We start from the raw sequence: 16155 nt of genomic DNA, 5'->3' as shown, positions 1-16155 counted from the left end.
GACCCACACTACGCAACCATCTTTCCTAGTTGGGCAGAGAACTAAGGTTCTACAAATGGTTCTCAGAGTCATGGATCCTAAAGAAAATATCGAAGCTTACGGCAACTTACTTGCCGAGCGACAACATCTTCTCAAGAATCTACTCTAAGTGAGGTTCTCGTACCGACCCAACGAGAAATACATCTCGCGGACCCGCACTACTCAACCTCGTCCTATCTTATGTTTTTACTCAAGACTCGGGTAAAAAGTCTTTCCCACAAGGTTTGCAATCAGAATAATCCAAGTACCAAACCATAATCGAACCAATACAGCAAATTATATCAATATGACAATAAAGACAACAAAATCAATAAAGAAAAGCCACAAAAGTAAACAAACAAAGGCACACAAACGACCTAACTAGGCTTGACTCGCTTAGGGATGTTCTTGTCCCCAGCAGAGTCGCCATCTGTCGCACCTCGAAAAAAATGGGGATACGACTTCAAAGCGAAGCGCGATCGCACGCTCGCAATGATGGACTGAACAGAGTCGCCACCGAACTTTATTTATTCCTAAAAAGGAAAGGGGAAATATCGATAAAACCCAGGATAAAAGAAAGGATAAGATATGGTCATCGCAACCAATATCAGGGTTCGGGAGTCGATTACGCAAGGGGAAGGTATTAGCACCCCTCACGTCCGTTGTACTCAACGGGAACCATTAGGTCAGTTGTGTGCGTTAATGTTAGTTTGAAATATTAGGCTTTTCAAATTATTAAGTGGGAAAGAAAGAGTAAAAGAGAGGAAAATGTTTTTGGATTTTTTAACGAAGGACTAAACCTAAGTTTTTTTATTAGTGGGCCTGACAAGATTTACAAATCCTGCTCCTACGTATCTCAAAAGAGAAATCAAGGCTTACGTAGTTCTGGGTAGAAAAATGTTTGTTTGTTGGTCGATTTTAGCGAAAGCTATGTTGTATTAATCGACAAAAACATCGTTTTACCCAAAACAGATGAGGAGTGGACGCGTACCACACATCGAACGGATTTATAGATCTACATTCGGAAAAGCGTCATTTATCTCTACTCAACAATCGTGGCCGAAACATTGTTTTGTATCACTTAAGACAATATATCTTTCATTTATGAAAAGGTTTTTGATTAATCGCACGGCGGCGAGAAATGAGTCTGATTGGTTGGATGTATTTTGAGTGATGGCGAGAACTTGGATGAGCGAGATATACATCTCGAATCCTAGCCTCAGGAGTGCATGGTATACACCATGTTCCATTTCCATCTTTATTGAAAAAGTATTAAGGTAGGAATTAGGTATTTTGAAGTTTGAAAGACGAGTACTTGTGACCTACAAGCTCTTACAACTTGGGTCTAGTACTCGGGACTACATCTGGACATTCCACCCAGGCAGTCTGTTTCTTTCCAATATTGCTAAGAAAAAGAATCGGATATTTATGAAGGTTTTGGAGGGAAGACGAATATTTATGGCCTGCAAGCTCTTACAGCTTGAGCCTAATATTCGGGATTACAACTGGATATTCCCTCCAGGTAATCTTTTTCTTCCAACTTTATTAAGAAGAGGTTTTGAATCTTGGAGTGTGAAAGAGAAGACGAATATTTATGGCTTGCAAGCTCTTACAGCTTGAGCCTAATATTCGGGATTACGACTGGACATTCCATCCAGGTAATCTTTTTCTTCACGCTTTATTTAGAAGGTGATTTGAGGTATTTACGGATATTTTGGCGAGAAGACGAATATTTATGGCTGGCAAGCTCTTACAGCTTGAGCCTAATATTCGGGATTACGACTGGACATTCCATCCAGGTAACCTTTTTCTTCCAACTTTTATTTAGAAAATGATTTTGAATATTAGAGTGTGGAAGTGAAGACGAATATTTATGGCTTGCAAGCTCTTACAGCTTGAGCCTAATATTCGGGATTACGACTGGACATTCCATCCAGGTAATCTTTTTCTTCACGCCTTATTAAGAAAATGGTTTAGATATTAGAGTATTAAAAGGAAGACAAATATTTATGGCTTGCAAGCTCTTACAGCTTGAGCCTAATATTCGGGATTACGACTGGACATTCCATCCAGGTAATCTTTTTCTTCCAAATTTAATAAGAAGACGGTTTGAGATATTTACATGTGTTTTGGAGAGAAGACGAATATTTATGGCTTGCAAGCTCTTACAGCTTGAGCCTAATATTCGGGATTACGACTGGATATTACATCCAGGTAATCTTTTTCTTCCAACTTTATTTAGAAAATGATTTGAATAATTCACTTGGTTTAAGAAAGGTCAATCGAAACCTGGCCAAGATTTAATTCAAATAAATTGAGACAAGATTTAAATTGAAATTGGAGTAGTTTAAAATGGATTGAATTTAGACATGATTTAAATTGAAATTGAAATGGTTTTAGAATGAATTGAATTTAGACATGATTTAAATTGAAATTGAAATGGTTTTAGAATGAATTGAATTTAGACATGATTTAAATTGAAATTGAAATGGTTTTTTAAATGAATTGAATTTTAAATAAATCAAAATAAAAAAATGATTTAATTTTATGATCAAAATGAAACAATGACCTTAATTACTTATCTTAACGATTAGGAATTAGTCATATGAATTGAATAACCTAACTGAAACTTTTTATAAATTGGAATTTGGAATGGTTTAAAAGGTTGATTTTTTTTAGAAATTAAAAGAAAGATTTGATTCATCAAACTAATGAAAAGGTTTCAAGCAAAACTAGATTTCAATTTGAATAATCAAACAGAAACAACATAAAAACTTGACACCCAAACCAAGACACAAAACAGACTTAATAAAATTTAATATCAAAATAGGGCAGATTCAAAAGGCTCCTTTGCCAATTAGCAGCACCCTTAAGCAAACGCCAAGCAATTTCCTTGTGAGCACTTTCAACAGTATCACTTTCATGAATAACAATTCTGCCAATTTCAAAAGCAAAGCCACGATCCAAACGCTCCAATGTGCATGCCGGCGCCGATACCAATCCTAAACTGCAACAAACCTGCATAACTGATCTGCATAGCAAGCAACATTCCCAAAACATACGTGTAACTATAAACAAGATAAAGTCTCAAAGAGTAACTCCCAGTTAACAAAACCAACACCTGATGCGGAAACAAATAGAAATACAAACTTTAAGCTAAGGCAAATGCCAAAGACCACGACGAGGCCAGCACCAAAATCAGGCACAGGATCCTGAAACAAGTTATTAGTCAAATTCAAATCTTTAAGCAACTTCAAGCTAACCAATGAAACTGGGAACAACACCAGTGAAAGGGTCATCCCTTAAACTCAAAACCTCCAAATCCTTCAAAACCAGGTAAAGGACCGTTAACAGCACTAGAAGGAAAACAAAACTCAGTCAAAGAAATCATAAGCAAAACAACAAATATCAATACGAACTGAAAGGAGAAACAAGCTTTACGAACTCGAAACCGACAAAACAAAGTTCAGTTGCAACAACACCAAATTAGATTACAGTGGTCATAAAGTTACGAAAACGAAATCAAACCGATATATCATGGCAACAACAACTCTACAGAACCCTGCTCAAAAAAACTATGAAAGACCATTTACAAACACCCAAAAATAAACGATAATAACCACTGTTTTTGAACCAAAAATGGATTGGATTGAATATTGAGTTCAGAATGTAGAGGTTACCGTTGTTTTCTTTCGAATCCAGGTAGTAAATAGTTAAAGACAGAAACAACTTTATCCTTTTCTACAATCCCTTCCTGCCAGAACCAAACTCCTTTTCATTTTCGGACACGAAGACAAATATGAAAACTAAACTTCGTCATGCTCTTCAACCCAGGCACCCCATCAAAAGCATCGCCATCGTATACTGGTTTGTCATAAACCGGCGCGGAGAAGAAATCTCCGACTTAGATGCAAAATCACCATCGTATACTAGACTGTCCCTTCTTATCACGAACAGATCGTCGTCGTGCGCGTGACTGACGGTTGAGGATCCAAAACTGGAATTAGATGCACGAGATGGATCGCGATTCAAAATTCAAGTTTGAGAGAGTGAGGGTTTCGGAATGAAGGAGGGTTTATGGTGGTGGGTAAATGGCGTGTGGCGGCAGTAGGTTCGGTGTACGGTGGAGAAGATCGGTGGAGAGGGGTGGTGCGAAAGGAGATGACGGAAGCGATTGGGATTTTGAAGTTTTTACGGAAAGGGTTTTTGTGTTGAGGGAATGAAATGAATTTTGAGCGGAAGGGTTTTCCGAGATGGTGTGGAGCGGCGATAGGTTTTTTTGAAGTGAAGAAGTTGAAGAAAATGAAGGGTGGCGGCGGAGAGTGAGTGTGTGGAAGAAGGATTTCGGTGAAGGAGATGATGAAAATGAAGGTGGCGGCTAGGGTTTTTTGTGGGGAAGAAGAGGGAAGGCGACTAGGTTTTTACGAATGAAGCCGTTGGAGAGAGTGAGCCGCTAGGGTTTTTTTGTGAGTGAAGAAGAGGAAAGGTCTTTTTTTTAGAGGATTCAGAGAGAAGATAGAGGGTCACGTGGGCTGTCCACATATTTATTATTTTTTTTATTTTTTTGTCTTTTTTTGAAAAGTGAGGGATCTCTTAATGAGATCCTCAAGAGAGACGTTGAGAGTCCCTCTTTTGTGTCATAAATCTCTATTTTTTCTTTATTACTTCTTTAACTTTTGTTTTTTCTCTTTTTTCTTGTGATGTGTCAAAGGATCATTGGTTGAGAGGGATAATTGAGGATAGGGATCCATGTGTCTTTCAATTGGGATCACTGATTAATTTGAATTAAAGGCTATGATTGGACCAAAGAAACACAACATTGTTAACCAAATTAAAATGCCTAGAATATCCTTCTAGAATCTTAAATCAATTTAAATCACTTAAATAAAATAAATTTCACATTTTTATGATAAAATTAAAATGAGAGCATGATTATACCTATTTAATTTTTTTTGATTTTTCTGACACAATAATGAAAATAAACGGAAAAATAAATAAAAAATCAAGTGCGAAATCGCTCAAAAAATTAAATTGAATGCACCAAAATAATCAGTGTGAAATAAACTTATTGGAAAAATATAGCGTTTCTTTTGAAATAAATTTAGACTGATTAAACAGGCTTGAGCTGATCAAAAATGTGGTCGAAAAAAATAACTGAAAAATAAATCAAGCATACCAGATTAAACTACGTGAAATGTAGATTAATGAAATTGATGCCTAGAAGCTTGATTTTAAAATTTTTCGTTTACTGATTTAACGCACATCCTTTGATTAATTCAATCGGTTTTGTTTGTAATTTCCAAAAAATTATTTCAACTGATATTTTAGGCATTATGCGGTATGGAATGCATGGTATGCTATGTAGACATGCAATAACTATGATTAATGTGTTGAATCAGCGATTCAGGGTCAAAATTGGGGTATGACAATATTAATGATAGAGTGACTCACCCTTTCAATTAAGTTTATTAATTTATGATATAAATTAAGAAAATATTAAAATAATTAACCATGAGTTCTCTTAACTTTTGTTTCAGAAGCAGCCTAGTAAATAAAAACAGATAAAATATATAAAAACATGATTAAAAAACCAAAGCCCGCAAAGATTCTGTTCAAGTATAGTGACATATCTAATACTAACAAAATAATCCGTAAAAGATACAAATATATAGGTTTATAAATATTTTCCTCATAGCATCTCAACTTTATCATGCTATATAATTTAGTATTTTAATTTTTGTTTACTTTGTTTTTCTCATTGTCCTTTCTTGTTTGTTTCATGACTTTCATCCCATCCAATTGTATTTTAATCTACAATCTGTGTCTTTCGGTTCTACTCAAGAGTTTTCTTTTTCTTTTTTGTCTTAATCCACTCATTTTAAGGACGAGTGTTTTTATAATTTTAAATTTAAATATCGAATAAATAAAGATTTTGATCAGAATTACTTTTATTCAAATACAAATTTGTCCTTTTATAAAGATAGTTTTTAAGTTGCCATAATCACAATATAGTGATGAAATCTTCAACCACCCATTTAAATTGATCGACTCTACTAATGAACACTCTCCATTATAACTTATAAATTGATTTCACGCTACATAAATTAAAGATTGTGGTTAATTTTATATGAAATAGCAAAAATTATGAGTAAATTTATAAAATCATCTTACATCATAAAATAAAGGATATCATTGAAAGAAAAAAAAATTATTAAATTTGTAAAACAATTTTTAATTTAAAATAAATATATTTTTATAAAATAATTTCAATTGGCCAAACTACAATGACATGACATATACTTCCTTCAATCTATATTATAAGCTTAAAAATATAATTTAAATCCTGATTAATATTATAAGCAAAAATTAACTATCTAATATTTATTTGGGGAATCTTGGTAATTGGATGGTGGTGAACTCCTCGGTGATGCTTGTTGTATGTTGATGTATGTTGATCCCTACAGTGAGGGTGTACATACAAACACTTTGATGATCAAGTAAGTATAAATCGTGAGTATGAAATTTAGGATTTTAGAATTGTGTATATTCGAGTAAGAACAATTCATTAGACTTCATAGTTAGGGTTTTAGGTTTCGAGGTCGTAGAACTTTTTCTAGGAAAATTGTCTTGTAGGATATAAGAATCATAAAAGATTGGTCCACCTTAATATTATGTGCCTATATGGCGTGTCTGCCCTCTAATTCATTCTACCTCCTAAGATCTAGGTTACCTGCTCAAAATATGGATTGGGTCTTGGTTAAATTCAAAATAAATATTGTTTTAGACTAGGCCAATATACAATCTGCTAAGGGACAATATAAGGACAACTCAAAGAAATAAATGGATTAAATTCTCCACTAAACGAACGAGATCGTTGAATCCTTGGCAATCGTAATTTGTAAACGTTTTTCATCTGAGACAAGTGTCTCACAAGAGAAAATTCTATAGACTCAAACCCTACTATAAAAGCTTAATGGATGTCTCATATTTAGCAACACATTATTTTGAACCTAAATGCATACATTTCACTTACGGCTGTCACAAACTTGTGTGCCATAGTGTTTGCATGTTCCCATGTTCCCCCGCCATCGGACTAAAGCAAAAGAATATGAATTCCTTCATCAGAACTCAACATCATATCATAACTCATTCCCAAAATGTGAAACTAGAAATATCCTTCCAGAATAATTTTGGTGTCGTCTATGGGAAATGTTTATAAAAATTTCCACTCTTTCCACTTTAATGGTGAATTATGGTAACACACTGGCCAAAGATCTACAATTTGGAGGAAAATTCGACAATTCTTCTAGAAGTCTCCCAAAAGTCTTTCAGGGTCAAATGTGATGGAATTAAGATATGAAAGGCTACTCAGGTTGGTCGGGATAGAAGAAGAGGACGACGATATCTCTCTTCCTGAAACCCATAAATTTTGATGAAATATTCAACCGTTTGGATAATATTCATACTATAGTCTACGTCGCAGGACAACTTTGCATGTCTTGAGAAGACTTACCCTTAAATGCTCTGGTGATGTACCAAATTCTGAGTCGGTGTCAATCACTCATCATTTTCGAGGGCTTTCCATAGAATAAGCAACATATGTTCTCCCTTAAAAGGAAGTAGGAAGAAGACATCATCATATAAAAAGAGTCGAAATCAAACTTTAGAAAGGGCAAACCTCTCTTATCTTTTTTTTACGATGAAGATTTAATCAATGGTATACCCAACCACTACGACCCTCTATTAGTATGGGTTGTAATGGCTCGTTATGACGTATGTCGTGTGTTGGTATACTAAGTAATTTCTTGCGACAACAAGTGGCAAATATTCATCAATTATTTTGGCATAAATCAAGTGTGTCCCAAATACGTCTATCCTAGATATACGAACATTACGAAAGTATTTATGGATGATATGATTGTAAGCACACTAGAATGAGGGATACACATACCAAATAATGATGCAAAATATATTCAAAAGGAAGATAAACATCATGGTGAAATTATTTATGGACTATATGATTGTAAGTCTAATGATAAAGTAGACCACATGACCCCCTTCTAGGACTTCTTCAAGGAAGTCAAAAGGCACAACACGCGGTTAAACCCCTGAAAAGTGCACATTATCTAAACCCAAATGCAAGGTCGTATTCTCCAAGTCCGAGTTTGTACTATCTTAACCCCTATTCTAATACGACTCAAGAAGGGAGATACCTCCTTCAATTATTTATTTGTATATGCAAGAAAATAGTGTATTCCAAAAGCCAATGTATTTAAATGGTAAGGTGGTGAAAGGACCAGAGGTACGATACCAGAAGATAGAGAAGATCATTTTGGCTCTCATAAAAATAGCCTGAAATTTGAGGCATTATTTCTTGGCGCATTACATTACAGTCAGGATAAGCCACAAAATCCGGTAAGTATTGTTCAAATCAGCCATAGTAGGGAGAATGAATAAATTATTCTTCAAACTATCTAAGTTTGACATCACCTATGAACCACACAAAAAAAAACCTAAAGTCTCAAAGATTGAGAAATTTCATCAAGGAAACCACTTTTGAGGTACCAAACACACCTTATAGATGGACAATTTTTGTCAATAGTTCCTCCAAAGCCAAGGGCATTGGAGTCAAGATTCTTTTAGAAAGTGATAATGACCTCACCCTAGAAATGGAGATAATGTTTTGATTTCCAAAATCCAATCATCAAACATAGTATGAGGGATACCTAGATACACTGCACATAGCCCTCAAAATGGGGGTTGAAGAGGTAGTGATCAAATATGACTCCTAGTAGGTCGAATTACAAATTAGAGGAGAATACCATGACAAATATACAATTATACAACAAATCTTAATGATAGTGAAAACCATTATGGCCAAGGTGAACAAGGTAGAAATTTAACACATTCTTAGAGAACAAAATTTGATGGTGAGCCTCCTCTTTATACTCGTCAGTTATAGGACAAAGGATTGCAACAAGACAATAATACATGAATCATTAATCACCCTAGTGTTACAAACTAGGTGAATTCAGTGGAATAAATGATTAAAGAAAACATAGACCATCAGTTGGATAACACCAAATTCCAAATACATATTAACTACGGAGCTGATGGAGGATAGAAAAGAAGCATAGAAAGTTCAAAGACAAGAATCTTCCTACTCCTTAATATAATGTCGTCTTTATAGGTATTTTTTCATCAATATTTTGTTAAAGTATTTAACAGAAGAAGAAGAAGAAGAAGAAGGCAATGATGCTTTGGAGGAGATCCACGAAGAGACTCTACGTCAACACCTAGAGGGATAAATCCTGGCAAAAAAAGACCTTGAGATTTGGGTAATATAGGTCGACGATGAATCAAAACACCAAAGTACATGTTCAAAGGTGCCAAAAATTCTAGAGGCACGATGATGTACATAAAACCCCGCTGATATAGATGAGTGTTTTATCCTCACCTTGGTTATTTTTCTAGTAGGGGACAGATATCCTAAGTCCTTTCAAAATGGGCCCTAGGTAGTTAAAATTTCTAATTTTGGCCATCAAGTACTTCACAAAATTATTAAATACCAAACCCTTGGTAAAACTAACTGACCACGACAACCTTTGTTTCTTCAAAATAAACGGCATCACCAGGTTTAACATTTGAGAGACCATGGTGGTCGACAATGGTACATAATTCTGTGACAAGAGATTCTAATACCTGCTAAACGACATGTGTGTAACACTACACTTCACTTTTGTAGAGCCCCCTTAGATCGACAACCAAGAATATTATTTAAATAAGGTGTTACTGAGGGGCCTTAAATGAAGGTTAGACAACGCGAACGGAAATTGGTCATACATGAAAACCCCCTAACTCATACAAGATATAAACATTCTTTTAACTCACCTACATTATAGGGGTTTTAATGCTCATGGAGATAAATGAGTTAAGTTGGAGAACCTTACATCCCTTACTAAGAAAGAACAACAAAGATGGATGCAAGGAAAATCTGGACCTCCTCGAAGAATATCAAGATCAGGACATGTTGAGAAAGGTCTTTAATAAAGCAGAAAATGACATTGAAATATAACAAGTATATGATCCCTCGAGACTTCACTCTTAGAGACCTCGTCCAAATGAAGGATGTCATATGGAAGAAGAACTTCGTCGCAAAAAAGCTAGCTCCCAAATGGAAAGGGTTGTACTGATTCTTCACGAGCATGGTTAAGGGACTTATAATATTGATGAAGGAGAAGAGCGATCCAAAACGCAACGGAATTTAAGAAAAATCTCCTTTAGTGATCCTTACGAATGGGCATGATCAGTGATATAATCGTTACCTCTTGTGGCGATTAAAACCTTTGATGCAGATCTACGGAATGATCACGAACGTTGAATGGTGACAACGCCTCTACTCAGTCCACACGAATGGATTCCTTCGATCTCAGTGCTAGCTGCTATGAATGAAGGTTTTGAGTGAGTGAGAGAGAGAGAGAGAGAGAGAGAGAGAGAGAGAAACGAAATTACAACTGCACAAATGCTTCTGCACAAGGGTTCTATTTATAGAACCACTTGTGTGGGCTGCAAGCTAAAAAGTCCACTTAATTGTATGTGGCCCATATCTTATAATATTCCAAAATCACTTAAGCGCCTGGTACCTTATCATATTTTGTATTCTACTTAAGTACACTGTACCTTACGATGTTCTAACAATTCACTTAAGTGCGTCGTACCTTACGGTGTTCCTTAGTTACTCTATCTCTCATCAATCTGTCCTTTTGTGTGTGACCCTGTAGGTTTTCGCGGCATTGGCAATTATATTAAATCATGTATTTAACATAATAAACAGTGAGCGGTATCTAGCAACACATCATTGCTACCCAAGACACGAAAATGTCATGTGATCTGACAAATCCTTTTGTGATAATACTTATGTGTACAATTACCCTTTTTTCCCTTATGTCTATATTGAACACAAGGCATAGACTGTGTCATCCTTGTCCAGTTCAATATTGGGCTCGTAGACACTTATCATGTTACGCAGGATGGGAAAATTCCATCTAGGTCACTCATGTCCCTCAGCATGCTTCGTGGAGTACCCATCAATTGTCTTTATGGTCATCCAGTTACGGACAATGTTTGATCAGCAATAAGGCATTCGACTCTACATCTAGGATACATAGTGGTTTCAGGTCAAAGGGTGGTATACACCATTATCACCATGAGAATAACTTATGACACTTAGCATAACATTCTATATAGTATTCTCATAGCGGGTTAATCCAGTATAAATATTACTCTCAATATTCATACTTATGTTTAAGACTTGATAACTCCTTATCCATGATCCATGAGATGTGATCATCAGTCTATATACATAATAATCTTAATGCTTTAATGTTATCCCATTTCACAATAAAGCTCGACTACAAATACTTTAAGAATATTGTCCTTATGTTTAATGGGATCTCATGATTAAGTCACACTTGATACATTAAATGGACTAGCTATTCTAGGGACTTTATTAAACAAACATAATAAAGAAAAAGCCTTTTATTATTAATAAATAATTCGATACAAGTACCAAAAGTATTGGCCTCTAGGGCTTACACCAACAATCTCCCACTAGCACTAGAGCCAATTAGGCATACCCCTAATGCCCATAGATCTAGTATGGTCATCATGCTTCTGCTGTGCAAAAGGCTTTGTCAGTGGGTCAGCAATATTGTTAAGTGTAGGTACTCTGCATATTTTCACATCTCCTCTATCTATTATCTCTCGAATGAGGTGATAACGCCTAAGTGTGTGTTTGGATTGTTGGTGAGTCTAGGCTCCTTAGCTTGTGCGATAGCACCATTGTTATCACAATAGAGACCAATGGGATCCACAATGCTAAGAACTATGCCAAGTTCACTAATGAACTTTTTAATCCAAACAGCTTCCTTTGCTGCACTTGAGGCAGCAATATACTCGGCCTCAGTTGTAGAATCAACAACTGTATCTTGCTTTGAACTTTTCCAGCTCACAGCGCCACTGTTTAAGCAAAACACATAACCATATTGCGATCTAAAGTCATCCTTATCTATCTGGAAGCTAGCATCGGTGTATCCAATTACAACAAGCTCTTCCTGACCTCCATATATCAAGAATGAGTCCTTAGTACTTCTCAAATACTTAAGGATATTCTTGACAACTACCCAATGAGCATCACCGGGATCAGATTGGTACCTACTCGTTGCACTTAAAGCATACGATACATCTGGTCGAGTACATAACATGGCATACATGATAGATCCTATTGCATATGCATATGGAATCTTATTCATGTGATCCCTTTCTTCCTTAGTTGAAGGGGATTGTGTTTTTGATAGACACAAGCCATGTTGCATAGGTATGAATCCTTTCATGGAATCATGCATATTAAAGCGTCTCAATACTTTGTCTATATATGTACTCTGACTTAGGCCAAGCAGTTTTTGTGATATATCTCTATAGATCCTGATTCCTAATATATAGGTTGCTTCACCTAGGTCCTTCATAGAAAAGCATTTCCCTAACCAAGACTTTACTTGTTGCAGGGTAGGGACATCGTTTCCAATGAGTAATATGCCATCTACATATAATACCAGGAAAACGATCATGATCCCACTAACCTTCTTGTAGACACAAGGCTCATCTTCGTTCTTGATGAATCCACATTGTTTTACTGTTTCATCAAAACAAAGATTCCAGCTTCTGGAAGCTTGCTTCAATCCATAGATTGATCTTTGTAAGTTACATATCTTTTGGGCTTCTTCTGGTATGTCAAATCCTTCAGGCTGTGTCATGTACACATCCTCAAGAAGATTCCCATTAAGGAAAGCAGTTTTGACATCCATCTGCCATATTTCATAATCATGATATGCCGCGATAGCAAGTAAAATCCGAACAGATTTAAGCATTGCAACTGGTGAAAAGGTTTCATCATAGTCAACCCCATGAATTTGTTTATATCCTTTTGCAACCAGTCTTGCCTTATAGGTATGTACCTTACCATCCATGTCAGTCTTCTTTTTGAAGACCAACTTGCATCCTATAGGGTTAACTCCTACAGGAGGCTCTACCAAGGTCCAAACTTGGTTTGTGTACATGGAATCCATTTCAGATTTCATGGCTTCTAGCCACTTCTCATACTCGAGACCAGTTATGGCCTCTTGGTTGGTCACAGACTCATCTTGATCCATGAGTAATACATCATCTTGATCAGTTATGAGATATCCATATCTCTCAGGTAGGTGACGTATCCTGCTTGACCTACGTTGGTCTTGTTCTACTTGAGCAGGTTGCTCTTCCATAACTACTTGTGTTTCCTGCTCTAATTCCTCCATAGGTGTATCAATGGTTTGCAATTCTTGAATTTATTCAAGATCTACTTTCCTCCCACTGATTCCTTTGGAAATAAAATCCTTTTCTTGGAAAACTCTAGTTCGAGCGACAAACACTTTGCCCTCAGAAGGATTGTAGAAGTAATACCCTCTTGTTTCTTTAGGATATCCCACAAATAAGCATTTGTCAGATTTGGGCTCAAGTTTAGTTGAAATTTGTCGTTTCACATAAACTTCGCAACCCCAAATCTTCATGTAAGACATATGTGGTTTCTTACCACTCCATATCTCATATGGTGTCTTCTCAACCTTTTTGGATGGAACACGGTTAAGTGTGTAAGCTGTTGTCAATAGTGCATGTCCCCAAAAGGAGTTTGGAAGATCGACGTGACTCATCATGGATCGGACCATGTCTAACAAGGTTCGATTTCTTCTCTCAGATACACCGTTCCATTGGGGTGTTCTGGAAGGAGTAATTTGGGATAGGATCCCACACTCTTTCAGATGGTCATCAAACTCTATGCTTAAATACTCACCACCTCGATCTGATCGAAGAGTTTTAATATTCTTACCTAGTTGGTTTTGTACTTAACTCTTGAATTCCTTGAAATTTTCAAAGGACTTTGATTTGTGTTTCATTAAATACACATAACCATATCTACTGAAATCATCAGTAAATGTGATGAAGTACTAAAAACCTCCTCTGACTGGTATGTTCAGTGGTCCACATACATCAGTATGTATGAGGGCCAAAAGATCATTAGCTCTTTCACATTTTCCTGTGAGTGGAGACTTTGTCATCTTTCTAATTAAACAAGATCTGCATGTCTCATATGATTCATAATCAAAAGAGTCAAAGAGTCCGTCTTTATGGAGTTTGGAAATGTGTTTCTCATTTATGTGGCCTAATCGAGAATGCCAAAGGTAAGTTGGATTTAACTCATTAGGTTTCATCATTTTAGTATTAATGTTATAAATAGGCATTTCAAGATCAAGGACATATAGTCCATTGTTCATTTGTGCAGTAGCATAGAATATATCATTCAAATAAATGGAGCAACAATTGTTCTTTATTATAAATGAAAAACCAAACTTGTCTAAACAAGAAACGGAAATAATATTCCTGCTAATTGCAGGTACATAATAACAGTTCTCTAACTGAATTATTAAACCACTAGGTAAAGTCAATACATAAGTTCCTACGGCTAAAGCAGTAACCTTTGCTCCATTGCCAACTCATAGGTCAACTTCACCTTTTGCCAAATCTCTACTCCTTTTTAGCCTCTGCACATTGGTACAAATGTGAGAACCGCATCCAGTATCTAATACCTATGATGCAGAAGTAGATAAATTAATTTCAATAACAAAAATACTTGAAGTTGAAGTCCCTACTCCATTCTTCTTATCTTCCAGGTACTTTGGGTAGTTTCTCTTCCAGTGTCCGGTCTTACCGCAATGGAAGCAGGTGTCTTCCTTTGCTATGCCTCCACTAGGCTTCAAAGAAGGAGCAGTGGGTTTGGGTTTGGCAACTTCCTTGCCTTTCCCTTTATCACCCTGTTTAGTGGGTCTTTTGTTCTGTCTCTTTCCATTTCCGATCATCAGAATGGACTTCCCTTTTGACTTCAGATTCTGCTCAGCAGTTCTTAACATGGCTAGTAGTTCAGGAAGAGATTTGTCCATATCATTCATATTGAAATTAAGGACAAATTGACTGAATCTATCTGGCAACGATTGCAAGATCAAATCAATCGCAAGTTCCTTTCCGAGGGGAAAACCCAACCTCTCAAGGTTCTTCACATACCTAATCATCTTGAGCACATGGGGACCTACAGGGGCTCCCTCAGCTAACTTGCCTTGAAAAAAGGCTTTTGAAACTTCAAACCCTTCATGCCTTGCTTGCTCTTGATAGAGCATCTTCAGGTGTTCGATCATATCGAACGCTGCCATGTTCTCATGTTGCTTTTGCAACTCTGAGTTCATAGTAGCTAGCATGAGGCAAGCAGTTTCATTGGCATCATCGACATGCTTCTTATAAGCATCTCTTTCTGCCTTAGGTGCAAAACTAGGAGGTTCCTCTTCAGGAACAAGTTTCTTCAAGACATGCAGCTTTCTATCATGTTTGAGGATAATCCTCAGACTTCGGTGTCAATCCAGAAAATTTGTCCCAGACAATTTTTCCTTATCAAGGATTGATCGCAAAATGTTGTTAGAGGTGTTTGTTGTCATGGTAATCTACATGAAAATAATGAAAATATAAGTATCAATAACATATTTAATTAGGCCTTTAATTAAATATGCTCCCACTATTTTACTCAAAACAAATGACCCTCACCATTTGATTCAGAAAATCCCGTTGGAAGATTTTCTAGTGGGTCGAGATCCATATTTCACTTTGTTTTAAGTCCGCGTAGGCGGATTACACAAAACTAGGTTATTTAGGTAGGAACTCCTTCCAATTGTATCTAATACAACTCTTGAATATTTTAGTTGGGTGAATAACTCATTATTTCAATCCATCACATGGATCATTCCAACTCTTGCTTCTAAACATATATAATCTTATTATAATTTGTTTAGTTAAGTTTGACCCATTGTTTTAGCAATTGGATATTACAGTTATCCCATTGCACCTTACTAATATAGAATATGCACCTCGCGTAGGCGAAACCTACATTATTCGATACTAGTCTTGATGAGTGCTAAAACTTGGAAAGCTTAAACTTAATATTTAATTTGAGGGAATTTGCAATTATTCTGATCTCACCGGCTTATTTATCATATAAATTGT

General features: G+C 36.1%; 1 long non-coding RNA gene across 1 annotated transcript; it reads right to left on the bottom strand.

Moving 5' to 3' along the window:
- Positions 1-2727: 2727 nt before the first annotated feature.
- Positions 2728-4578, bottom strand: LOC127091866 (uncharacterized). Its single transcript, XR_007792022.1, has 2 exons — positions 3140-4578; positions 2728-3049 (listed from the first exon to the last, which is right to left on the bottom strand). It is a non-coding gene; the product is annotated as an uncharacterized LOC127091866 (long non-coding RNA).
- Positions 4579-16155: the final 11577 nt, after the last annotated feature.

This window comes from Lathyrus oleraceus, chromosome 6 (genome assembly GCF_024323335.1).
Source record: "Lathyrus oleraceus cultivar Zhongwan6 chromosome 6, CAAS_Psat_ZW6_1.0, whole genome shotgun sequence".
NCBI classification, from domain to species: Eukaryota; Viridiplantae; Streptophyta; class Magnoliopsida; order Fabales; family Fabaceae; genus Lathyrus; species Lathyrus oleraceus.
Note: the sequence above shows the minus strand (reverse complement) of the source record. Positions and strands in the feature narration are given on the sequence as shown.